This window comes from Scyliorhinus canicula, chromosome 17 (genome assembly GCF_902713615.1).
Source record: "Scyliorhinus canicula chromosome 17, sScyCan1.1, whole genome shotgun sequence".
In the NCBI taxonomy this organism is placed as follows: domain Eukaryota; kingdom Metazoa; phylum Chordata; class Chondrichthyes; order Carcharhiniformes; family Scyliorhinidae; genus Scyliorhinus; species Scyliorhinus canicula.
Genome location: NC_052162.1, coordinates 85,560,242 through 85,583,216, shown reverse-complemented (window position 1 = coordinate 85,583,216; position 22,975 = coordinate 85,560,242). Strand labels below are relative to the sequence as shown.

General features: G+C 48.0%; 1 protein-coding gene and 1 long non-coding RNA gene across 3 annotated transcripts in view; one reads left to right on the top strand and one right to left on the bottom strand.

Moving 5' to 3' along the window:
- LOC119951283 overlaps window positions 1–22,975 on the top strand; it is a 284,359-nt gene that overhangs the window by 54,218 nt on the left and 207,166 nt on the right. Inside the window, exon 3 of one of the 2 annotated variants that reach the window (XR_005457579.1) lies at window positions 12,340–13,636. The exons of the other annotated variant lie outside the window; for it this stretch is intronic. This is a non-coding gene — a long non-coding RNA (uncharacterized LOC119951283). Of the gene's footprint in view, window positions 1–12,339; window positions 13,637–22,975 lie in introns of those variants that run through there. 2 annotated transcript variants of the gene reach the window in all.
- The window catches only part of LOC119951281 (SH3 domain-binding glutamic acid-rich-like protein), a 75,154-nt gene that overhangs the window by 37,590 nt on the left and 14,589 nt on the right, over window positions 1–22,975 (bottom strand). The window lies entirely within an intron of this gene.

The window sequence follows — 22,975 nt, the reverse complement described above, 5'->3', positions numbered from 1 at the left end:
CATTGTCGAGGCACTGCGGAGCTTGGCCTAGTCACTGAGAGCACCATCGCTGAGGGCATTGACTCCATGCTGTAGACAATGGAGAGGCATTAGGACTTCCAGAGCCAGATGACGCAGAGGGGGTTGGAGTTCACTCCAGCAGCCTCTCCATCCCCTCTCATGGAGACCACCAGGACCCTACAGCCATCGTCAGGCCACCATCAGGGAGGAGGAAGCGCTGGAGGCCAACCCAGGGCCTGCCACCAAGGAAACAACAGCGGACTCCAGTTCTTCCAAATCCCCTCCCCCTCCTGACACCGGCACATCTCAAAGGCAGCGGGCAGAACAGGGTGGCACCTGGCACTCCGACTCCAGTCCCTCCAGAGGACATCCGCCAAGGATCTCTGATGTGCATCCTGGGGACACACCTAGACATGGCAGTAGACCACATTAGATCGAAAATACTGAGGAGCTCTGAATGGACACGGGGTGGAGGGGTAGTGTCACAATCTGTAGCGATGGGGAATAGAAATATGTTATGTTCGCAGTTAAAACATATTTCATCTGATACATGTGAAGCCTCACAGCGGCCTTGCCTGCAACCCCCATCTCTGGTTGCCCATCTGAACTCCCAACCCGCATGCACTGTGGTCCAAGATCTAATGCCCCCAATGCAGACCCCGTTCAGAGGATGGGTGTGAGCGCACAGTCAGCAGAATAGTCTTTCCCACTATTTAACCGGCGCCCCAGATCCGTGCCTGGCGCAACACGGTGGTTAGATCACGCCCTGAATGTCAATAGTCTATTGATCTCCAGGAGAATTCCAACTGAGTCCAATCCTGTATCACCACGCATCTTGCATTTTCCGACAGGATTTTCCACCCAATGATCTGGGGCAGAAATCATGATGGATATCCTCTTGCTGACGGTGGTCCCACCAGTGCCCTGTTTAAGATTAACAAAACTCAGTGTAGACCAGAGAACTAACATAGGATTTTCCTATCCAGCTATTCTTCTTTAAACCTACAAACATCTACGATTGCATAGCTGTAAGTTGGGCTGAGAGCTATGACAAAACTTTCCATAATTCAGGGAGGCTACAAATGGCTGGTGTCGTACAGAGTAATAATAATAATTATCTTATTGTCACAATTAGGCTTAATTTAACACTGCAATGGAGTTACTGTGAAAAGCCCTAGTCGCCACTGTTGCTATATTTATCTGGTTATAAATATTTTTTTAAATAAATTTAGAGTACCCAATTCATTTTCCAATTAAGGGGCAATTTAGCATGGCCAATCCACCTAACCTGCACATCTTTTGGGTTGTGGGGTCTAAACCCACGCAGACACGGGGAGAATGTGCAAACTCCACACAGACAGTGACCCAGAGTCGGGATCGAACCTGGGAGCTCGGCGCCGTGAGGCTGCAGGGCTAACCCACTGCGCCACCGTGCTGCCCTATCTGGTTATAAATATGGCAGTCAATATGGTCACCTTCCTTAATCCTAATTACTTTTGCTCTCCAGGTATCTCCAGTCGCCAGGTATCTCTCGATACCGCCACAAGGTTCAAACCCGAATACTGATCAAAGAGCCAATACACCAGTTAGTTAGTTCAAAGTCAATACTATTTATTTACACACACAGTAATATCTACTCAGGCACAAACTAAACTTATCTCTCACGCTAACGCCTATACAACTTCGGGTGCCCACTCAGTCAGAGGAACAATGGCCGTTGTTCGGATCTGAGGTTGTTGGGTTTGAAGTGGTACAGGAGAACAGCTAAGGTCGTCCGTCTGGTCGCGAGCGTTGACCTTGGACTTACTTGTTTCTGGTGCAGCTGGTGGACGGGTCTCTCCGCTTTGAGAGCCGAGTCCAAGAGAGTCCAAGAGATACCCGAACGGGCTTCGCATGCTTTTGGGCGGGCCTTGAACTTGGCCCCAATTAATTGGGCCGTATCTTGATCACTCGTATTGATCTTGACCAATAAAGGGGTGGATGCCCTGATGGCTGGGCGGGTCCTAGGTGGCCGTTGGCCTTACTTTATTTACGCTTTCGGTTTGGGGAACTGGCGCCAGGCTGTCTGAAGCTGGATCGGTTGCTTGAGTGTCTTTCCTTTGTTCCCAGAGATGGGCCATCAATATGTTAATTGACCTACAGTTTCAGTCTCGTCACGGAGTTGCCTTCTCCAATATGCATGCAGGCTCTGTGCCTGCTTGCTTTCTTAACATTGTCCATATTTCCCTCCAGTCATTGCGATCATCCATTTTGTATTCTGGAAGTGGCCATCCCAGATGGCTACCCCACATTCTGGCGCCTGTTCAGGTACACAGAGGGAGAATTCAGAATGTCCAATTCGCCTAACAAGCATGTCTTTCGGGAAATGTGGGAGGAAACTGGAGCCCCCAGAGGAAACCCGCGCAGACACGGGGAGAACGTGCAGATTCTGCACAGACAGTGACCCAAGCCGGGAATCGAACCTTGGACCCTGGCGCTGTGAAGCAACAGTGCTAACACTGTGCTACCGTGCCGCCAATATCGAGTAACATCTCAGGAGGGTTATCGGGAGCACTGCTCTAGACTGGTTTTGGACATATTACTGAGGAAATACAGAAAATGTTTTTGTGCACCCCACCATCCTGTGCCTTAATCTGAGAGTAAAACAAGAAAAAAAAGGAGAAAGTTGGAACAACATTTGGAGCAACTGAAATGCTTTCAAAATAAATCTGGTCACGATAACATTCCACTGCAAATGAACATATTTTGTTGAAATGGGAAAAGAAACACTTGGAGGGTGATGGACATTTTGTTTTCTGCAGAGCCAAACAAACAAACTGTATGTCCCAAACAGCAACAGCCTTGGGGAAGGGAGGGTGAAATATTAATTTGTTTCATGAAGTCAGAAGTAGTCACTTCTTAAAAGAAGGCAGCAGGGAGAAAAAAAAGTCACATTTTTTCTGCTATTCCTGTCAATGCTAACAGGCCACTGATGGGTCATTTCCTTTGCGAGTAATGGCACAGTGCCATTGTCTCAAGAGACGTTAACATTGATAGCGCAGGATAAAGACCAGAGTGGCACTGCAGGATCAGTGTCTGCCAGGTCAGTACAAACGCAATCCTCATCCGGTCTGTCTTTGTATGCCACACGAAAGCAACAATGTAAAAATGCTATTAACAAGGAATCAAAACACCATGTACATTTTATGCACCACTCAATTGTGTGTCAGTGGCTGTGCCACTAATCCAAGCAAACAATACACAACAGTATGAAACACAGCCCCTTGAGTCTATTTGTGAAGTTTATAGTTATATCGATTGGGGCTCATGCATCAACAGATTTTTACCCGTTATTACAACCAACGTGAGCATCATTTACCAAAAAATTATGCTCAATGTCTAATTCAACCGTGGCTCGGATATGAAATGTGATCCAGATCAAAACAGCAGCGATGGCTTTCCCATTTATGGGAAAGTAAAAAAACACAGAGGATTCTCAAATTGAGCCACTGCCAAGCAGTTGATGGCCAAATTTGGTAGCAACGAGAGGCTGCGTGATTTCAAATTCAATCACAATTCAAGAGCTACTCAGACAGCCACGTTAGCAGCAGTCAGACATAAAGCCCTGAACATGTAACAGCTACTCACAGTGTGCCCAGCAGCAGAGGTGTTCAATTCTTCAAGTACATTGGAGATGGCTACGCAGCCTTCAAAGTCATGGGGCAGCCCAAAGCTAAGCTCTATTTGACCCTTTGTGAACCTGGATTTTTCAGAAGTGTTATTCTTAGCATTAATCGTTATCAACGGATAAATCCTACATCACATCAGTTCACAAACTGAGATACTGCCCAATTATTTTTATTATAATGTAGTTGCCCTTGGGAAGGTGGTAGTGAGCCTTCAACTTGATCTGTAGTCAATGTGGTGAAGGCGATTCCACAGTGTTGTTAGTTCTGCAAGTTCCAGGATTTTGGCCCAATACTGCACATTGACTGGTAAGGCTGAGGCTACTGCTGAAGTACTCAAGGTCCTACCCCACCCGCCCATGAACAATATGGAGAGTTCCTGCTTTAAAGCCAGCAGAGGATGGAAGTAAAGGGCAAACATTCACTCAACGGAATAGGGAGTGGGAAGAAAATGGTAAAGAAAGAGTTGGTAGCCAAGTTGTTCCATAAACCAATGGGAACACATCAGTTTCACCTCTCTCTAATGGGGAAATGCTACAAGTGAGGAATCCTAGGGAGAAGCAATACTATGTCTCAGATTTTTGATGGGATTTTTCTGACGTCGCATATCCATCTTCTGCCTGGTAGTACCTGCCATGCTACTTTCATGTAGGGTGGCGGGACAAGCTGGAGTTGTGGCTCTGTATTGTTCTTTGAAAGCAGGTTCAGTAGATGGGCCTCACCACTCAAATACTCCCTATGCTTCTTCCATAGCCCCCTGCTCTTATAACTCCCAAGCCACCCCCCGCCCCCCCGCAATCCCTTTTCACCCCCATATCCCCTCATGCCACTCACCAAATATTGACCATGGACAGAACTCATAAGCTCTATAATAACACTAAGAAGTCTTTGAAATGCCTTGAAACTGGCTGAGGTGTCGAGAACCACATCGCCTCCCAAAAATGGGACCAACCCTTTGATAAAAGCGCGGTGTCTAAAATGCCAAAACCATTGAAGCCTACAAGGTTGGAACACTGCATGTGAACTCACTAACCGCGCCCGAATCCCGGGTGCTAAAAACATCCAGCGACAGGAAAACGAACAGGAATCCTGGGATCAGGTCCTACACGCCTGCCTCCATTCCAACATGGATGGAAGCATGAAAATATGGACCTAGATGAGTAAAGGCAAAATATCACGGATACTGGACATCTGAAATGTAGACAGAAAATTCTGGAAACACTCAGCAGAAATGGCAGTATCTGTGGCGAGAGAAACAAAGTTAATAGGCGGAATCTTCAGCTCTCAGGATTATGACTGTGATTCATGACCATTTCCCAGTCTGCCATTTGTTTAAGGATGGTGGTCGATTCCTGAGGCTGCAGGCCCAATCTGAGGCCTACAGCCCTGGAAGGAAACAGCCTCACCACCAGAGGTGGACACTGCCAGTGTTGGCGGTGGAACCATCTTGGGGTGCCCGCTGAAGAAATTTGGATTTGTTTTAAATGAAAACCCCTGCCAGAGGTGCACGGCGACCCCTGTGCCCCTTCCTTCGGGTGGCTGTTAGCCAAAACGGTGGCCCAGCGATGGTCATGGCTCTAGTGGAGGGGTGAGTGTGGGAGGCTTCCAGCGGTTTCCCAGGCCAACCACTCAAAGTTATCCCCAGGAACCTACTGGGTTTGACCCTCAGTGGTGATTAACTGTGGCAGGGGCCCCGGGGGAGGCAGGAGTCTGGTACTGGGATGATCCCTGTGGCATTCCCAATCACCCCAAAAAGTGTGATCAGATTTCCTAAGACTGCTGTCATATCTGTGAAATTCTCCCAGTCCCACCTTCCAGTAAGCCCCAAAGGACGGGAAAGATTTTACGCCAGGTTCCAGATTGAAGATTTAGCTGAGGAATATTGAAAAAAGAAGTTGAAATAGAGGGCGGGATTCTCTCAGCCCGGGGCTGGAAAATCGCCACGACTGGCGCGAAACACGCCACGCCACCCCGACGCCAGGAGACGACTCCCTGCAGAGTTGCAAATCGACACCATTGGCGCGGCATGGACGGCACCGCGCCGGTCGTTGGCCTCTCTACGCGGCCCACCCTGCCAATTCTCGGCCTGGGATGGCCACAACAAAAAACCCAAGTCCCACCGGCGCCGTCCACGTGTGGTCTTAACCGGCGGGATCTCGGCATGGAAGGGTTTGGGGGCAGCCTGTGGGAGGGGGGGTCCAACCCCGGGCGGGGCCTCTGCTGTGACCTGGCTGCGATCGGGGGGCCGACCTCTCGGGCTGAGGGCCTCCTTTCTTCCACGCCGGCCCCTTTAACCCAATGCCATATTGCGTCGGGGCTGGTGCGGAGAAGGGGTCCGCTGCGCATGCGTGCCTTGGCGCAGTTGCCACTGCGCATGCACGTGTTGCCGCCGGTACCACCGCGCATGCACGGACCCTGCGGTGCCCAGTTGATGCCAGGATCAGCAGCTGAGCGGCGGGAGTCGCTCCAGTGCCGTGCTGGCCCCCTGTAGGGGCCAGAATTGCTGATCCTGAGGCCAACACATCGCCTCAGGATCAGGAAATCCCGCCCAGAGGGAGGGAAACCTTTACAGAACTTGGCACTGGTGGGCATTATTGTATCATCCGACACAAAACCAAAACTAAATTGATTTTCCTGCATTATACAGTGCGATACAAGTTAGAAAACAACACAAATGCTGATAGGAGCAAAATCTGTGGTTGCTGAAGAACTGAAGTTAAAAAAAATTCTGGATAAACTCAGCAGGTCTGGCAGCATCGGTGGAGGGAAAGACGTTTCGAGTCCAATATGACTCTTCTTGGAACCGAAGAAGGGGATTATTTTTGACGCTTCGATAGTTATTGGACTCTTTGGGGGCAATTCTCCAAGCCTCGCGCCGGGTTGGAGAATTGTCACAACCACGCCACGACACTCCGACGTCAGCGTGCGATTCTCCGAGGTGTGGGGAATCGGCAACATGTGTGCCGGCGCGGTTGGTGCGGCGCCGCCCGCTGGAGTCGGCGGGCCGCCGATCCTCCGGCCCGAATGAGCTGAGCGGATACGACAGAGTCCCGCTGGCGCCGTTCACCCTGGTCGCTGCTGGCGGGAACTCTGCGCGAATGGTGGGGGTGGCCTGTGGGGGGGAGGGGGGGGCTCCGTCCCCGGGGGGGGGGGGGGGGGGGCATCCAATGGGATTTGGCCCCTTGATCGGCGGGATGGCCTCTCCCCCCGGGCCTACTTTCCTGCGCAGCCGGCCCCACGTGCCGGCCATGTTGAGTCGGGGCCGGCACGCGGAAGAAGTCCCCCGCGCAGGAGCAGGTTGGCGCGGCCCAACTGCGCATGCACGGGTTGACGCGGCACCCATTTGGCGCCGGGATGGGAGGCTGGAGCAGCGTGAACCGGCGTGAACCGCTCCAGCACCGTGCTGGCCCGCTGTGGGGGCCAGAATCGTTCATCCCCGTGCCCGTTTTGCGCCATCGTGAAACACAAAGGCGTTCACGCTGGCGCGAACACTTGGGCTCCATTTGGGAGAATCACCCCCTATAAATGTTAACGCGGTTTCGCGCCTTAATGCTGCAATGTTACCTGCTGTGTTTTTCCGGCACATTTTATTTGTATTACAAACACTAACAGAATGCCCTGATCGATTGTTGAGTGGTTTTCAAATGGCTTGTCCATCGGGGACCCACCGCAAGATTTTACAGTTAGCCAAAGTTGTGCTAATTCTGGGACATCTAGCGAGTATGCAATTAGTGTCCTGGAAGCAATAACATTTAGATTGGGCAACAGCCTTTTTCCACTGTCTTCAGAATCCAGATCCAGAAAAAAAAACCAGCTAAGAATGAGATTAATAGTCAGTCACAACTTGGAAGTACTGAAAATACCAGGGTGACACGTAGGCACTTCTGGAAACCTTCAGTCAACAAAAGAATGTTTTAGACTTAATGGAGGAAATAAGCAGATGCTGCTGACCGCTATTTGGACATTAAAAATCCTGGATTAGGCGTTTGATGTGCCAAAGCAACTCAAAGAGGAATTCTTCTCCCAAACAGTCCCCCGTTTCATTACATAACTCAGATTCCCGGCAAGTTTCTTGCTGCACTATTCTTTATGTTGAAAGTCAGTCATTAATTGTCAAATTAATTCCTGCTCAATCTCCAGACGTCATGCAAATTAAAAGAGAAAAAAAAATCCCTCAAACCGTTCAATTTGTGCGCAATTCTAATTTTATTTTTTTTCGATGCACGGGTTATTGCAGCAAGGAGCGAAGTCCCTAACAAGGATCAACTTGTTTCTTTACTCTTCTTGGCCTCCCGGTCTCGAGAGAGATGGGTGTGCGCCAATGGGTCACTGATTGATCTGGCTGTGTCTGGCTCTCTCTTGAAGGTGTTGCCTCGTACCTTGCCAACGACTGCGTCTCTTCGCCTCTTTTCACTTCCTCCTTCATCGCTGCCCACCAGCTCTGGCAAATCGCTGACAACTTGCACCCATGTCCTATTGCTTGGTGAGGTAATACCGTCCACTTGTCAGGCAATGAACCAAAGCTTGAAGCACCCATTGGAGCAGGTGGCAGAATGGAACCCGACTGACTGGAGGCTGCCCTGTTTGAGGCCGGAAAGAGATGAGACGCGATGATCTCTCCCGCTTTTGAAAGCAGCCCATGGCGCTGGTTCTCTACGCCAATCAAGGTGGCCTTATAACCCATAACTGCTGCTTACCATGTTGGTTTGGTCACTGTGAGGCGACTATGGAATTGCCTCTCTATGGCGTGTACCTGGGCAGAATATGTGGGGATCTTGCCCCCCCCCCCCCCCCCTCCCCAACTCTTCTCGGCCTTCCTGGTGGGGTCTGAAGGAGTACAGAGCACAATGGTTGGCACCAGGTTAGCTGCAGGAACATGCTAAAAATAACCCATGACCGCCTTACAGAGCTCCACTCGGATTGTCTGTTAGGGTTTACTCTCTTCGCCTTAGTCCCTCCTGCAATGCCCACAAGGCAGTGTGGCTCACATTCCTGAGCAGTGGCCCTAATCGGGTGCTGCCAGCCAGACACAGCTGAGCCCAGGTCTCGCGAAGGCAGGGTCAACACTCCCTGAAACAGCTCAACTTCACAGGCGCTACCCGCTACCCCGTTTCTTTATTACACCACTGATGAAGAGGCACTACTGCTGAAAATACCTTCTTAAAAAATACAAAATGCAAAGTTTAGAACTATGAAAAAAAAATGGTGTATTTATTTTGCGGCTCTCACAACCTCAGGATATTGCAAAGCACTTTGTGAACCAATGCAATAACGTTGAAGTGCAGTCGCCCTTGTAATGGAGGAAAGGTGACAGCCAAATTGTGCACAGTAAGCTCTGACCAACAACATTGTGATAATGGCCTGATGATCCGGTGCTACATTGTATGTGTGATGTATTGATTCACACTGGGGTGTTAGTTGTGTGGTGTATTGGGTTAGACATTGACCACCGGATCAGGGCACAAATCCAGCCCAGATTACGGAGTTGCACAGTTCTCTCAGCCAGACGACATGGCGAGCCAGTGGGCGGCCTAAAATCTGACTGCTGCTGGCCGTGAACCCATGATACTTAAACTCTCAGGCTGGGTGAATAATTAATCGAGAAGGGATGCACAAAAACAAACAGACGCACCCACATATATCACTGCACAATGATCAAGAATGGCAACTCCATTCTCTCTCTATCTCAAGGCACTCAGGCCAATTCTGCCTCCTGCCCCCCCTCCCCCCCCCCCTCCCAACCTCCACTGGCTAATATTCTTTGGTATTAATTCATCATCCAGTCACACAACTGTACAAAATGGCTTCAATAAAAAGCCCTGAATACGCAGGGTTCAAATGCGAAGACGTTACTCCGATGCCGGCATCTTGAGGCAAAAGACAATTTGACAAGGAAAATGTGAGGATAGGCTACATCGTCACCTCAAAATCACAAATGATCCAACTTGGACATATACCTCCGGCCGGTCAAAAACCCTGGAATTATCTAACAGCACTGAGGGAGTATCCGAGCCACACAAACTCAGCTCACCAACTTCCCGGAGGCGACGAAGGATGGGAAATAAGTGCAGGCCTTGCCGGGGATGTTCATGTCCCCTATTTTTATGAACCGGAGGGATGCCAGGTTGGGTTTGCATCAGCGGCTGCCCAGACAGGCTGGCCCTCTGGAGCACAGATCGTTGTGAAATGATCGTTGCTGACGAGCTATTTGATGTTCTTCAGTCTCTAGGCAGTGTACTTTACAAAGTTGAAGCAGACCAATTGGTTTTTACAGGGACAGAGGAGACATTGTTATTGATGCCAAAAACCAGTGAATTAATCTGCCACACTGATGTGACAATCACAGTTTGTCTGCCCTGATTTTACATTGCACAGGACATGGCGTTAGAATGATTGTACTGGAAAATTTACTAGCAAAGATCCACAGACAACACCACTACTGCCTGTCAGTCTAATTTGATATTCAGCAAGCATTATTTCAGCACAGCTAACAATATTCCTGCTGACAATTCACTGCAATTTGACATGCAAAACTTAAATACAAGACTCTATCACTGTTAGGATCGCAATAGGCTGTGTCTCTCTTAAAATGCTGGTCATTTAAATGTTCGGTGTAAGTAAACACCAGACATCATAGAACATAGAACATAACAGCGCAGTACAGGCCCTTCGGCCCACGATGTTGCACTGTCCTGTGATACCCTTCTAAAGTCCCTCTACACTATTCCCTTATCGTCCATATGCCTATCCAATGACCATTTGAATGCGTTTAGTGTTGGCGAGTCCACTACTGTTGCAGGCAGGGCATTCCACGCCCTTACTACTCTCTGAGTAAAGAATCTACCTCTGACATCTGTCCTATATCTATCTCCCCTCAATTTAAAGCTATGTCCCCTCGTGCTGGACATCATCATCCAAGGAAAAAGGCTCTCGATGTCCACCATATCTAATCCTCTGATCATCTTGTATGCCTCAATTAAGTCCCCTCTTAACCTTCTTCTCTCTAACGAAAACAGCCTCAAGTCCTTCAGCCTTTCCTCATATGATCTTCCCTCCATACCAGGCAACATTCTTGTAAATCTCCTCTGTACCCTTTCCAATGCTTCCACATCCTTCCTATAATGTGGCGACCAGAACTGCACACAATACTCCAAATGCGGCCGCACCAGAGTTTTGTACAACTGCAACATGACCTCATGGCTCCGAAACTCAATTCCTCTACCAATAAAAGCTAACACACCGTACGCCTTCTTAACAACCCTCTCAACCTGGGTGGCAACTTTCAGGGATCTATGGACATGGACACCGAGATCTCTCTGCTCGTCCACACTACCAAGAATCTTACCATTAGCCCAGTACTCTGCCTTCCTGTTATTCCTTCCAAAATGAATCACCTCACACTTTTCTGCATTAAACTCCATTTGCCACCTCTGCCCAGCTCTGCAGCTTATCTATGTCCCTCTGTAACTTGTAACATCCTTCTGCACTGTCCACAACTCCACCGACTTTAGTGTCATCTGCAAATTTACTCACCCATCCTTCTACGCCCTCCTCCAGGTCATTTATAAAAATGACAAACAGCAACGGCCCCAAAACAGATCCTTGTGGCACACCACTAGTAACTGGACACCAGTCAGAGCATTTCCCATCAACCACCACTCTTTGTCTTCTATCAGCTAGCCAATTTCTGATCCAAACTGCTAAATCACCATTCAAACTGCCTCATTGTGTCATATTCCCAATTCACTGCCACTGACTGAAAATAGCTTCTGAAAATTCCCATTCTTATGTTAAATCCTTTCATCCATCCTCTGTAAACTTCTCTGACCATAAAAATCCAATCCCAAACTCTCTATTTTGGCCTCTTGTCCATCCACACACCACCGCCACCTTTCCTATTATGCGCCCCTCTCCCACCTCACCCCACAACCCAACACAAGCCTTTTCCCTAACATTCCGAAAAGCATTATAGCCAACTAAAATTTGTTAATTTAGCCACTGTTGTAATTTGAAAAACATCGCATCCAATTAATGCACAGTCAGGTCCGACAAACAGCAACGTGAGAATGATCAGATAATACATTTTTTTGGTGATGTTGGTTGTGAAACAAATACTGGTCAGGATACCGGGGAGAACTCTGCTAGACGTCCTCAAAATAATGTCATGGGATCTCTCATGGCCATCTAAGACAGTGAACAGGGCCTCGATTCTCATTTGAAAGATAGCACCTCCAGCAGTGCAGCACTCCCTTGGAACGTCAGCCCAGATCTTGCGCTCATGTCTCGAGTGGAACTTTGAATTTTCTGGGCCAAATTTTCAATGTGGTGTCAAGAACTTGACACCCAGATGGTGACCGAATCCCAAAGCCCTGCTTTAACTGCAGCACCCAGGCCTGATGACCAAATCCCAAAGCCCTGCTTTAGCTGCAACACCCAGGCCAAACTAATTTTTAAACACTAATATCCTAACTGGACAGAAAGTGAGCTCAGCATCCAATTGAAGCATCGAGTGTTTCCAAGAGGCAGGAACTGCCTCCAACTTGAAAGGTGGGTGACAGCCATATTGGGGTCTGTCTGATGACACCTTGCCGAATAGAGAAGGCAGCTCCCTCGGAAAAACAGGATACCCGGGCATTCGATCATTGTAAACTAACGTTTCTGTGGTTTCTTGCAGGTTTTCTGACAGCTCTGCACTAACATGCATCAGCCTGTTCGGTTTGCTGAAATCATCATTAACAACTGCAGTGTCAACACATCCCTAACCCCCCTCCCCCAACAGTGTCATTAACAGCACCTCTCTCTCTTCAGTTACCATACTGATGAAGGAGCTATGCTCTGAAAGCTAGAGATTGTTGGACTTTAACCTGTAAGACTTCTTACTGTGCCGACCCCAGTCCAACGCCGGCATCTTCACATCATACATTATGAGGGAGTTGGCAACCAAGGACCCCCATGTTCATCAAACTCTGGAGACATGGATCATCTTCATTGATGGTACATTCATCCAGTTTGCAAGATTCTTTAAAATGGTTGATTCTACTTCAATCGCTTTTACCATCAATCTTTCCTATCATCATCAGACCTTCTAAATCATGATTCCAACCGTCTCGTCAATCAGAAGGCCCTTTCAGACTGGGGACATCTTCCCTTCACATACTAGAGATCTCTGGACCTCCCTCCCCCACTGGCCGACGTCTCATCATCGAGATGGTCTCTCTCGTGACCCCCAGGCATTCTATGCCCACCCACCTATGGACCCCTAGCTACCAGAACTGCAGTTCCCAGGACTTAGTCTCAGGCACGGCGCTGCCGTACCTCCTCCACTCACTGTAGCGCTGTGCCTGGATGGGTTGGAGAGCTGTCGGCCAATCTGATTGGCGGGCAGCTCTCCAAGGCTTGACTTCCACCGGTGAGTACAGATGTCCCGCCTGCTGCCAATCGACACTCATCTGAGAATCACATGACAAAAACCCAGTCGGAGTCAGCGGGGATGCGTTACCCACCAATTCTCCAGATGACATGCACTGAGTGCTCACCACCGTAAATTGAAGACTGTCCCAGATGCATTAGGATGCAGATGCCCTCGCAGTCTGTGTCCAGATCCTGACACTGCTGCCATCTGAAACTCCAGCCCTCTGGCTCAAAAGCAAGTGTGCAATCACAGAGAACGAAAGAAAACATCTGTTGAACAGACAACAGTATGTTCCTGAACAACGCTAACCACATTGATTGTGTAAATGATTAGAGTGTCACACCTGCATTCTTTGATAACTACTCGTACGCAGTTGTCTAGATAAAATTTTATTTAACAAGACATTTTAGCCCCACTAACTGTGACAATCCCTTTCACGTTTACCTGATTCCCTATTCAAATATTCAATCTGCTTCCAACAAAGCGAGAAGGTTATGATAAAACGTGGCACTCAATTTCATTTAATTCAAATTTGGTTGGCAATTATGATTGCCCTGTGTTGACAGCATTTTGATGTTTAGTCTAACGTGAAGAAATAAAGTGTGGTATTTTAAAAGATAAGCTTGCAGGCCGCATGGATACAAAACAAACAAGAGATTTACTGGAAAGGTGTTTTCTCACCGGCTGCTAGAATAGACTGGCTGTTAACCCATCCAAACTGCCAATGCTGTCATCAGTATGTCACGTGATTGAACTCTTAAAGTGACCCTGTTCCAACGAACAAACATGAATACACAACATAAATATTCTTTATTACCTCAATATTTCTGTCGTAGGGTAAATTAGGGACTCATGTAAGGATGTAGCTGAATGATCTTTTGGAGGTTGAGTTTCCGTTTCTAGTTCTGTAATTCATAATACAGCCTTCTGTATAACATTAAAGAATTAGGAGCAGTTCTGTACTGTCCACAAGAAACTAGTTTCAGACCAAGGTGGAACACTTTTGAATTTTAAATGACCTCCCTTCACTCCCTGACCTCAATCCCCATGTGCCCAACCTCTCAATCACCCACAGTACCCCCCCCCCACCCCCACTCCTTATATTCCCACCCAACCAACTCCAACACTGCCCTTGAGCCCTGGTCCCTCCACACCTTGTCCTGCTTGATTTTCTCTCACTGTCCTCGACCTCTGATCCTCCTCACTGCGCTCAACACGTGAACCCCATTCTCAATCCCAAGACCTCTTCATTTCTCTCAACGCCTGACTCGTATCCCTTCCTCCTTGTTTTCCTGTACCTCATACCCCAAAACCATACTACCCATAAGGAGACATCACAGTAACCAGGCGCTAACTAGTCGCTACGCTGACTGCCCGAGTCCGCTTCTGGATCTGCCATGCAACAAGCCTAAGTGTAAGTATTTTCCTTATAATAATGAAATGGAGTACTAAGGTCAATCAGTATCAACTATTGATATCTTTGAACTATTTACTGTAATGATGACTCACAAAGCCAGGAACAGCGTGAGGTAATTGAAGAAATGTTTGGAATGCTGTGAGTGGAACAGGCGGAGCCCAAGAGAGATTAAAGCAATCTTATCAGCAACAGTTAAATCAGCAGAATAAAGCTGGTAAAATATATGGGAAGACAGATTTCTTTGAAAATTAGTTGTTAAATTTTAGATTGTTACATGTGAAATGTGTGGACCACTGACCCTTGTTCACCGAAATAAGGGGGAAGCTACTTAGGACCGAGATGTGGGGCCATTATTTTACTCAGCGGGTATGGAGTCTCTTGAATTCTCTACCCCAGAGGATTTTTAGAAGCCGAGTCATTTGAGTATGTTTCAAGCAGAGATTGCAGACTCTAAATGCCAATGGCATGAAGGGATATGGGAATAGTGTGGGGAAAAGGCACCGAAGTGGATGATCAGCCGTGATCGTATTGAATGGCGGAGCAGGTTCGATGGGCCGAATGGTCTACTCCTGGTCCTATGTTCATATGTTCCTAAACAATCCGTTATAAACCAATCCTGCAATCTTAGCCAGGCAAGTCTAAAAGGTTTATGTTGTACACTAGTCCTTGCACACTGAGCTCTGCCTTTCTTTGTTCCTTCCTTTTAAAAACTCTTTCTTTCCCGTTGTTTTCAGATGACTCATTGCCAGGGTGGACTTGTAATTGTTAAGAAACCAATGGCAAACACAGGGGTTTAAGAATTTTGAACTTGAAGTAGAGGAAATCCAACTTGTACAATTAGTTTGAAAGTGGGTGTGAATCTGAATCAATATTGAACAGGTTTCTCATTCTATTGTCACTTAAGTGTCAAGCTTTGCTCTGGACTGTCACCTCTGACTCACCCCTGGGTCATGAGTTCAATAGATACTGCAGAGACTGTCACAGGATGTGGGAGTCACTGGCTAGCCCATCATTTATTGTCCACATCCCTACTTGCCCTTGTGAAGGTGGAGGTGAGATGCCCTCTTGAACTGCTGTAGTCCATGAGATGGTAGGTGCGCCCACAATGCTGTTAGAGAGACAGTTCCAAGATGTTGGCTCTTGTGTTCTCACAGTGACTACGTTTAAAACTTAATTGACTGTGTCTTCGGATATCCTGAGATTGTGAAAGGTGCCATATAAATGTAAGTCATCCTTTGCACTGTACATGGGTTATATTCAGGTAACACACCATGTCTCACTTCACCGTGCAACTGTTTTTCTCTCCCTATTCAAATCTATTTTATTTGAAACCGATAATATTTACAGTGCCACTGTGAGACGACACAAAGCTCTGGGTTTTCTATTTTGATCTCAGCACAGTCAACATTACTGCCCATATGGGCTGCTGGTTTAGCTCACTGAGCTAAATCGCTGGCTTTTAAAGCAGACCAAGCAGGCCAGCAGCACGGTTCGATTCCCGTACCAGCCTCCCCGGACAGGCGCCAGATTGTGGTGACTAGGGACTTTTCACAGTAACTTCATTGAAGCCTACTCGTGACAATAAGCGATTTTCATTTTCATTTCATATCACTAATTTTCTCACGGATGTGCAACTTTAATATCACTGTGTACACTGTGGCAAACCATTTTGCTTCAGGGTCCACTCAGAGCATCAGAGAGCAGATAACCATCCCATACAGCAAGTATATATCCACTTGTCAGATCCACTTGTGGGGGGTCGGTTAGTTCGGTTGGTTAGACAGCTGGTTAGTGAGGCGGAGCGATGCCAACAGAGCGGATTTAATTCCCGCACCGACTGAGGTTATCCATGAAAGCCCCGCCTTCTCAGTCTTGCCCGAGGTGTGGTGACCTTCTAGCTAAATCACCACCAGTCAGCTGTCTCATAAAGGGAACAGCAGCCTTTGGGCCTCGGAGACTATGGACACTTTCATTCATTATCCACCACGTTTTCCTCTCTCGCATTTACAGCGAGCTTCATGGGCATAGAAGCATGGCAGATATTGGCAGGAATCAGTGACCTTGGACCTATGGTTCTCAAAGCTCTCCACCAGTGATAGGTTTACCTAATATCATGTCAGGGTCTGTTGTAGACTAATTGGTGCAGACTGATTGTTATGATTAATAAGCAACTGCATTATTGTTTGTATAATGTGACTATCAGGCAGGTAGAGGTGAATTAGATGGAGCCTGGCCTTCTTTTAACTAGCAACTCCTCGGTTCCTCCAAGGACAGCATATTAAAGATTTCAAAAAAGCAACAATAATTACAATTCACAACTATTTCACGAAACACATAACATATCAAGCGATCAATCATAGAATTTACAGTGCAGAAGGAGGCCATTCGGCCCATCGAGTCTGCTCCGGCCCTTGGAAAGCGCACCCGACTTAAGCCCACGCCTCCACCCCATCCCCGTAACCCAGAAACCCCACCTAACATTTGGACACTAAGGGGCAATTTAGCCTGGTCAATCCGCCTAACCTGCACATCTTTGGACTCTGGGGGGAAACCGGAGCACCCGGAGGAATCCCATGCAGACACGGGGAGAAAGTGCAGTTTCCGCACAGTCACCTGAGTCCAGAATGCACTCTTACAAGCTACTATTTTTAACATTATGTCACAGGCTGTTGTGCGTGCTTTTTTAAATTGCCATTATTAAAATAATTAGATCTGGGACGTACAATGAAAAACTGCAGTTCCTGTTGTCTGCCAATGAATGGAGCTCAAACTCACTCTGAAGCAAACCCCACTGCGATGCATTACTCAAACTCATGTGAAATGCTTGTAACATTCAAGATTTTGAGACGGCCTATTGTGGCGAGCACATCTGTAAAATAATTATCCACTCCTTAATGAGGAGGAAAACAGGATAAGGAGAAGCAAGCTTTTGGATAACTGCCAGGAAACAGTTTGAAGTTTCCTGACAAGATATTGTGCCTTACCCGAGTCCTGCACATCTCTGATCGTGCAGGCCTTTATTGATTGCACAGTATTCAAAATGGCTCTGTGGACCAAAGCTTAAATTTCAGGGTAGAGCCAGAGAGGTTATTAAGGCAACAATAAAATATGAGAGTAGACTGACCATGTGCCAAGTATCGACTTTTGTTCGATGACAACAGAAGGCTGAGTCAGAAGGCCATGGGCCTGTTCACCCATCGTTCCTGGGCTCGCTGCCTTACAGTGACTCTCAGTCTGGCATGGCCTCAATTTTCGAATTTCCCCCAATCTTCCCTATTCCTTAACTGCAGTTTCTGCTTTGTCTTCTTTCTCTCTTTAATGAAAACAAATGTAAATGATTCACCAAGAACCTTGTCCACATGGTTCTTGCGCCTCCCTACACATGTTCTCATTTGCCCTTCTCTTTCCTTATAAAACATCCCTTCTCTCTCCTTATAAAACATCTGTAATTGTTGGCCCGGGAATCAGCCGTCTGTATTGGACTCAAAACGTTAAATCTGTGTTTCTCTTTTGTAAATGCTGTCAGACCTGCTGAGCTTGTCCAGTACTTTCTGTTTTGACATCAGGAAAACACCCCTACTTTTCTTCAAATTGTGCCACGGAATCCTTCACATCGATCTGAAATGGAACACTTGATCTAACAAGTCATCCAAACTACTGCATTTCTGACATTGTAGTAATCCCTCAGTCATCCAAACTACTGCACTTCTGACATCGTGGTAATCCCTCAGTACTGTCCAGAATTCAGCCTGGATTCCATGTTCAAATCTCTGGATTAGAGCTCGAGAGCATTAACAACAACTTGCATTTTGATAGCCTCTTTAATATAGTAACTGTTCCAAGGCACTTCACAAGAGAGACTATCAAACAACATGTGACATTGAGGCGCATCAGGAAATAGTCAAACAAACGACCAAAAAATTGGCAGATTTTAAGATGTCTTTGAGATGGTTAGAGGTGTGGAGAGGCAGAGAAACGACCATGGCCTAGAGAGTTGAAGGTGCGGTCACTAATGATGGAGCAAAGCAAATAGGGACACATATGAGACCAGAATTGGAGGAGCGTGGAGTTCTCAGAGGATTGGAGGGCTAACAATTACAGAGATATGGAGGGGAAAGTTTATGGAAAGATTGGATGGGTTCATTTTCTTCTTCTACGGCAACCACCCACTGAGTACAATTGTCCACCTAAGAAACCCTGTCTCACTGGTCATGGGTTCTGTAGGTCCTTGCATGGCTAATGAGCCCGATCCTAGAGCCACATCTTCGACTGTACACTTGGTAGGTGTTTCCAGGAGGTGGGATTTGTCCTTAGGCATCCAAAGGCAGCGCTCACAGATTTGATACGATGATGGATCTCCACATTGATGTCAGCCTTAGATGAGAGGTAGCTCCCCGGGTAGGGGGCATGTCCCACGTTTGGAAAGGTTTCTCTGTTGATCTTGGTGGAGGGAGTGATCGGATCTTGCCCGGGGGCAGGTTGGTAAAGGGTTTGAGTCTTCTTGAAGTTGAGGCTTTGAGCGATTCTTCAGTATGCTTATGCCAATTCTCTTCTGAGAGCGCGGAGATGGCGCTGTCATCTGAATACTGACATTCCACGAGCGATGGACAGGTTAATAGCGAGTAAGGAACTATTAACATGTTTATAAACCTTCAAAGTTGTCCCAAATGTATCCCAGGCTGCTGAGGGATACAAGGGAAGAAACAAGTTAGACTCTCACCATCACTTTCTAGCTCTTCCCGGCTGCTGGTGTGGTGTCAGGCAGCTGTAGGACGGCTAACATTGTATATTATTCTTTAAAAAGGGAGGAAGGGCTATCTAGAGCAGTTATAGGCCTGTTAGTCTAAACTCATGGTGGGAAAAGTACTGGATTAAATTCTGAGAGACGGTATAAATCATCATTTAGAGGGTATGGATTAATCAAGGACAGTCAGCATGGTTTTGTTAAGGGAAGTTCGTGTCTCATTAACTTGACTGAATCTGACTTCCAGTTGCAGCCATAGAGGGGTAGGTTGCACATTTGATAGCTCCTGCCTGTGATGAACTTTTGGACCTTTTTCTCCCGTTATTTTCTGGATTTTATTGGATAAATCAGTGGATAATGAGACGGTGAAGAGAAATCCCCCTCCAGTGTATGAAGAATTAGACGAGAAGTGGCCGTGTGAGAAGATAAAGTTCTACAAGGAAGACACGAGTGAAGCTGGCAACGCAGGAAAGCATGGTGGAGAGCTAGGGCCATGGGGAGATGGCACAGTGGAGCAGCTGGTGAAGTTTTTTTAAGATTGCTTCGCCAAGCTTAAGAAGGACACGCAGGTCCAGATCATGGTTCCGATTGATCAGGTGGTGCAGAATCAAGAAATTCACCGATATGCGATCCAGGAGGTGGAGAAAAAGGTGTCCGAGCATGAGGAATACCTAACCGTGCTGGAGACCAAGGTGGAGATGATGAATGACTGCCAGAAAAGAATGCAGAAGAAGCTGGAGGACCTGGAGAACAAGTCCAGGAGGCAGAATCTGAGAATCGTCGGCCTCCTTGAAGGCATTGTGGGATCGGATGCGAGGGCCTATGTGACAAACGTGCTGGAGAAGTTGATGGGGGCGGAGCATTCCCTCGGCCCCTGGAAGTGGACAGAGCAAACAGAGTCCGCGCGAAGAAGCCACGAGCGAACATGCGGCCGAGGGTGATGATGGTACGTTTGCACCGATTCCTGGACAAGGAACACGTTCTGTGGTGGGCCAAGAAAGAACGGAACAGCAGGAGAATTGTGAGCTGCATATTTACCAAGACCTGGGCGCGGATTTGGCCAAGCGGCGAACTGGGTTTAATCGGGCAGAAACTGCTCTCTTTAAGGGGGTGAAGTTCGGGATGTTGTACCCAGCCCGTCTGTGGGTCACATATGAGGATCGGGATTTTTACTTCGAAACACCAGACGATGTACTGACTTTCATCAAGGAAAAAAGACTGGATGTGAACTAAAGGCACTGAATCCTTGGGGAGAGTATTGCAGTGGCGATTTGTTGACAATCACTTTTGTGCTGGTTTGAATAAGTAGTGTTATGTGCAATAAGGGGCTGTTTCGATGGCTAAAGTTAACTTTGTCTTACTGGGAGCTGGGTGGAGGGGGGTGGTTTCTGTGGGGTTTTTTCTGTGGTTGTTTACTGAGGAAGGTGATGCTTTGAATATATATGTCCAATTGGGGGGAGAGGGGAGAGAACAATGGGGAGCAGATTGTTTGGTGCCATGGGTGGGAGCTATCAAGTCATCTAGGTCAACTGACTCATGGAAGCACAGTGGGGGGCGAGCAGGTGTTAAGCTTGAGCTTGGTATGGGGGGTTGGGTTTCTGATACTGTTACCGGGGCGTCGGGGGAGAGTGGGGGAACTGACTGGAGAGGAACTGTTACCAGGGGGAAAATGGGAGGCCTGGGATGGCAAATGCCGGAGGGGGGGAGGGGGGAGGGGGGGGGGCACTCGAGGAGGCCGGGGACGGCAGCTGGAGGCTGGCCAAAAAAGGGATGGCTAGTCGGCGGGGGAGGGGTGGGGGGGTGGCGGGAAGCCCAGACCAGGCTGATTAGTTGGAGCGTTAAGAAGGTTGAATGGGCCGGTCAAGAGGGCTCGCGTGTTTGCGCATTTGAGGGGGCTGAAGGCGGAAGTGGCAATGCTACACCTAGATTTAGAGAGGGGTGGGTTGGCTAAGTATTCCACTCAGGGATGAACTCAAAGACCAGGGGGGTAGCAATTTTGATCAATAAATGGGCGGCATTCGAGGCAGGGAGAATCGTGTCAGACACTGGGGGACATAATGGTGAGTGGGAAGCTGGAGGGGGTGTGGATGGTACTCGTGAACGTATATGGTCCGAATTGGGACAATATGGAATTTATGAGGCTGGTGTTAAATTGTGTAACTTAAAGTCACACAACTTAATCATGGGGGGAGATTTTAACACAGTCACTGATCCGGAATTGGACCGGTCAAAGTTCAGGACAGGGTGTGTGCCAGCTGCGGCAAAGCAATTGAAGGGGTTTATGGAACAGATGAGGGGATTAGACCCATGGAGGTTTGCACGGCCACGGGCGAAGGAGTTTTCTTTTTTCCCCCCTGTCCACAAGATATACTCTCGCAGCGACTTTTTTGTTCTGATCAGGGCTCTAATACCGGGGGTGGTGGGTACTGAGTACTCGGCAATCGCAGTGTCAGATCATGCCCCACATTGGGTGGATCTACGGGTTAGTTTGGAGAGAGGACAACACCCGCTATGGAGGCTGGATGTGGGGTTGCTAGCGGTTGAAGCGATCTGTGGGCGGGTGAACAAATCCATCCAAAACTACCCGAAAACAAATGATACGGGGGAGGTCTCTGCAGCAACGGTTTGGGAAGCTTTGAAGGCAGTGGTCAGAGGGGAATTAATCTCAAATCGGGCCCACAGAAAAGGTGGAACGGGCTGAGAGGGATAGTTGAGGAGATACTCCAGGTGGACAGGAGATACTCAGAGGACCCGGGCGCGGAGCTACTGAGGGAGCGGTGGAGGTTACAGGCAGAGTTTGGGCTGTTGACTACAGGGAAAGCGGTGGAACAGCTGAGGAACACAAGGGGGCGATTTATGAGTACGGGGAAAAGGCAAGCAGAAAGCTCAGAAAAAGGGAGGCGGCCAGGGAGATAGGGAGAGTAAAGAGTAGAGGTGGGATTACGGTCCTGGACCCAGTGGGGGTGAATGAGGTGTTTAAGGACTTTTATAGTAAATTATATGATTCAGAACCCCTGGCTGGGATTGAGGAGATGAGACAGTTTTTGGGTCAGTTGAGGTTCTCGAGGGTGGATGAGGATCTGGTGGAAGGGCTGGGAACCCCAATTAAAATTGAGGAAATAATTGAGGGGCTGGACGGCATGCAGTCGGGCAAGGCCCCAGGGCTGGACGGCTACCTGGTAGAATTCTATAAGAGGTTTTCAGAGATATTCAGCCCACTGCTGGTGAGGACAATTAATGAAGCAAGAGAGAAAGGAGTCCTCTCCCCTCAAAATGTCGCAGGCCTCGATTTCACTGATCCTGAAACGGGAGAAGGATCAATGCGTGACATACAGGCCAATTTCTCTACTGAATGTGGACGCCAAACTGCTGGCCCAGATACTGGCCACAAAGATAGAGGATTGTGTCCCGGGGGGTGATAGGGGAAGACCAGATGGGATTTGTAAAGGGCAGGCAACTCAAAGCCAATGTTCGAAGGCTTTTAAATGTTATTATGATACCCTCAGAAGGAGGGGAGATTGAGGTGATAGTCGCGATGGACGCGGAGAAGGCTTTTAATCTGGAGTGGGATTACCTGTGGGAGGTGCTGGGAAGCTTTGGATTTGGTGAGGGCTTCACTGACTGGGTGCTCTATCAGGCACCAGTAGCGAGAGTGCGTACGAACCGGCTGAGGTCAGGGTATTTTAAACTACACCGAGGGATGAGGTAAGGGTGCCCCCTCTCCCCGCTACTGTTTG